The sequence below is a fragment of the Palaemon carinicauda genome, chromosome 11 (assembly GCF_036898095.1).
Source record: "Palaemon carinicauda isolate YSFRI2023 chromosome 11, ASM3689809v2, whole genome shotgun sequence".
In the NCBI taxonomy this organism is placed as follows: Eukaryota; Metazoa; Arthropoda; class Malacostraca; order Decapoda; family Palaemonidae; genus Palaemon; species Palaemon carinicauda.
In genome coordinates this window covers 39,285,471-39,289,846 of record NC_090735.1, presented here as the reverse complement: position 1 = coordinate 39,289,846, position 4,376 = coordinate 39,285,471, and the positions used below count along the sequence as shown (strand labels likewise).

The 4,376-nt window shown below is 32.0% G+C and overlaps 1 pseudogene; it reads right to left on the bottom strand.

Annotated features, from left to right (window-relative positions):
• Window positions 1–2,172: 2,172 nt before the first annotated feature.
• The window catches only part of LOC137649673 (oplophorus-luciferin 2-monooxygenase non-catalytic subunit-like), a 3,512-nt pseudogene continuing 1,308 nt past the window's right edge, over window positions 2,173–4,376 (bottom strand).

Sequence of the window (4,376 nt, the reverse complement as noted above, 5' to 3'; positions counted from 1 at the left end):
TATATATATATATATATATATATATATATATATATATATATATATATATATATATATAAAATATATATATATAAAAATTCATAATTCCGCCAGACACGCTAAGTTTGCATATGATGCATAAATGTAAGCCATTAAGACTAGAGTGGCTTAATATATGCATTAGTTCCTTTCCCAAGCATTTCTACGTCTCTAACTATTAAAATGTACACCCGACCACCTAAATTTATTTAGATAAACGTAAAGCTTTCTCCTTCCCCGTTAAAGAATTTACCAAATAACAAATCTGTATTTTTTTTTTTTACACATTATAAAGGATATTTAAAAATCTTCATTTGTTGCTGCGACATTCTATTTATTTGTTTATACATTCATAATTAAAATAACTGCTTAAAAGGAAAATAAATATAATAACATTTTTATAAAATATAAATTCGAACATAAAAATCTAGTATGAAATATTATGAGCTATTCCACACAAGTAATCAATAACAAGTCTTCGAAGTCGTTGGGCCTAATCTCGATATTTTTTCTTTTTCTTGGGAAGTTCCTGACCAGCTACGTATTGCTCAAATCTAACTTGATTTAATGCCTATTCTTTCTAAACGCAGTCAATAAATTTCCAGATGTTTGGATGGCAGGCTGTCATCTGTTCTTCAAAAGCTCTGTACCACCCTTCTACAGAATTGTTTGTCTTCGGCAAATTATGTAATACAGCTTCATAAACGTTCCACATTTCGTGCAGAAATTGGGGTGGTCGACGACGCTGTCTTCTGTCTGGACGTCCTATCCAGGTATCTTCGAAATAATCCAAGACTTCTTGGACCTCAGGGGGGAAAATAACGCTGTCACATAACTCTTCGAGTGTAGATATGACTCTCTCTGTTGGTACGAATGCTATTGCAGGGAGCATTCGCAGACTTAAAGCAAAATCTGCGTCATTTTCATACCTCTCTTTTAACCCATGACATTGAATAGTACGCATGATACACTGGCAAAAAAAGGAAAAAACAGCCATTTTGCTTAATTTGGAGAAATGTGTTTTTACATGCTTATATCATAGCTTTCTCAAAATCTGTTGTTATTAACAATGGGGGTAGAGACGTGAGTGAGTTCTTTATCTTTCCCAAAGACATTTCATACGTTTCTTGAGATTTATCTGGCAATAAGGCATATACTAACGGCAATGAAATATTTTCCTTTAAACCATGTAGAGTGTATAACTGAAAGAATAATAACGGGGCGGTTTTGAAGGTTCCATCCGCATACCAATGTTGGCTTTCATATCAGCTAACAATTGTAGATTTCGCTGCGTGCTGAAGATCATTATGCGCTTTTCAATATTACCAGAATCAAAATATAAGAACTCCTCCCCATTTGGCAACGTAGTAAAACCCTCAGGAAAAGTGATATGTTTACGATGAGATGGAAGAGCTGGTCCAGAAATACTTTTATATCTTATATTTCGCATTGTTCTTTTCAACGTATCTGTACTTGGAAGCTTTCCTGCTGCTGCTTGACTGCATCCATCAAAAGCAATTGATGATATTTAATGAGGTGAGTCTGTTGAATTCTTCGCTTTGATACGAACTTCTTCACAAATCTTTGCCGCCTCGACATTGGCGGCATCTGCAAGATGATTATGCTCATTCAAAGTCTCAACAATTTTGTCACCCACTGGTTACTCGTGCACGACACTTCGTCTTCTGGTACTGCTCACCTTTCCAATGTATTTTATCTTCAATTTGTCTTTCTTTGACGTACATATAGTTATTAATGCACAATTTCTTCTTTCCTTTCTCACTATAAATGAACCGATGGGCCATTTTAAAGAAATGTGTTAGATATATATGCCTAAAAGAGCGAGACAACACTGAACCGCAATGAAAGTGTTGCTTCAAAGGCTTGAGAAACTGTTAATTTTTTTTTTCAAACGATCTATTTATACCATTTAGGATAATTTTGAAACGATTGTTAGGCGATAAAATACTCTAAAAAAGGAAATGGGTGAATTGTTTTGCGATGAATTGTTAGGCGGTGATTTGCTAGCGGTGAATTTTCCTTAACGGTGAATTTTCCTAAACTCATATCTATTATTTTGTTTTAGAAATTCTCATCTGAACAAATAATAATAAGTTACTAAGACCCCCCCCCCCCAAAAAAGTGATAATAATGAATATCATATTACTTGAAATATTATCAGAAATTTTGAAGGTAAATGACTGATTTTCTTTCTAATTTAGAGAAATTTATTTCATTTCCGAAATCACTAAGAAAATCACCATGAAACAGAATCATGTTATTCTTATCTTCAGCACTAAAGAGCATCTTCATCTGCACTCTGTGGGGCCACAGTTGTTGCAATACAGTCATCAAAATCAGCTGGATCAAGATCATGTATGAATGTTCCATCAGCGCATGTCGCACCATACATAATCTGGCTCAAGTATGTATCGTTTATTATGAGCCAACGAATGTCACAGCCACACTGAAGAGGATTATCTGGAATGATTTTAGAATCCAATGAAAGTATGGATTTAGTGAAAATTTTTAACAAGAGGTGGGATTTTTTAAAGGTTTAAAGGACGCTCATGAATGGCAGAGGAAAGAGACAGTGATATTGTCCTAACAAGCAGGACAATGGTCTAGAGACTGACCATATATAAATTGGATCAACAACCAAGACCTCTTCCATCCAAACTAGGACCAAGGAGAGCCAGGCAATGGCTGCTAATTACTCAGCAGGTAGACCTAGAGGCTCCCCCAAACCCACCATCCTTATCTCAGAAGGATGGTGAGGTTGCAGACACTGATGAAACTATCGAGTTTGAGCGGAACTCGATCCCTAGTCCGGCGAGCGCAAAACAGGAACGCTTCCAATAGGCCACCACGTAGGGTTTATATGTCTAATATATTATAAGTAACACCAATATTAACAATTATAGAATTATTATGATAACAATAATGATAAAATGGCGCTTATCGTTTAAACTGGTCTAAATTTGAATAAGAAATATATTAAAGCAGTTACTAATACTTCACATTAAACTAAGGCCTAACTATGACTTATAAGTTTTCCTATCATTAATGACTATTAACAAGCTAAACAAAGTTCCTCTTCCAGACCACTAATGGGTTCATAATATATTAAATTTTAGTACTTCCAATTGTTTTAAAATTATAATTTCCACATTCATATACCAATAATAATATTACTCTATATAGGTTTAAAAGTTTTTTGTTATGATAACTTCCCATTCAGTCATTAAAATGCATGTAAACTGAAGTTGGTATTAGTAAATAAAACACTATTATCTAATGCATAAACTACTTAGCATTTGACATCTAGAGAAAATGAACCCTTTGAAACATACCTTTGATGGAAACAGTTGTTCCATCCTCAAGAACGGTTCGCCAAACTTCTTCATCAAAAGTTTTCAAAGCGTTGTACTCGAAGTTCACCGAACTAGTTACACCTGGTAAAACAAAACCCAAAAATTACGAATATATTACAAAATTTCAGTAAAAAAAAAATAGTAAATTTATATTCTGTATCACTCTTATAAAATGAATGCATATCAGTTAGTGGATGTATTGATACTGAATATATTAAAAAAATATAGTAAAATGGTAAATTTATCTTCTGTATCACTTATAAAAAAGAATATATATCTCTTAATAGATGTATTGATACTGAATATATTACAAAAAATTGTAACAAGTAAATTTATCTTTTGCATCACTCTTATAAAAATATATATCAATTAATGGATGTATTCAGACTCACCCTTAATTGCATTTGGTCCCAAAGTGCTTATGGAATTGAAACTTATGTATAAAGAAGTGACAGTTCCATTGAAAGTAAAAGTATGCCTTGCAATATTTCTTATCTTATTGGCAGTCAAGTCTACTTGTTGTAGATAGTGTGATGCGCTGAAAGTCACTGAAAATTTATAGGAAGAGGAGAATTAATAAAAGGAAATGATCATGATTTAAACATTTAATATTTAATAAAAATAATTTCATATGTACTAATGTACATGACCCGAGGGAGGGGGAGAGCTGATGATGACCTAAAAAAAATAAATACACACATACACACACACACACACATACACACACACACACACATATATATATATATATATATATATATATATATATATATATATATATATATGTGTGTGTGTGTGTGTGTGTGTATGTGTGTGTTTGTGTGTATTTATATGTGTATATATATATATATATATATATATATATATATAAATATATATATATATATATATATATATATATATATATATATATAAGTAGACTTGTGCATACATATGAATATATATATATATATATATATATATATATATATATATATATATGCA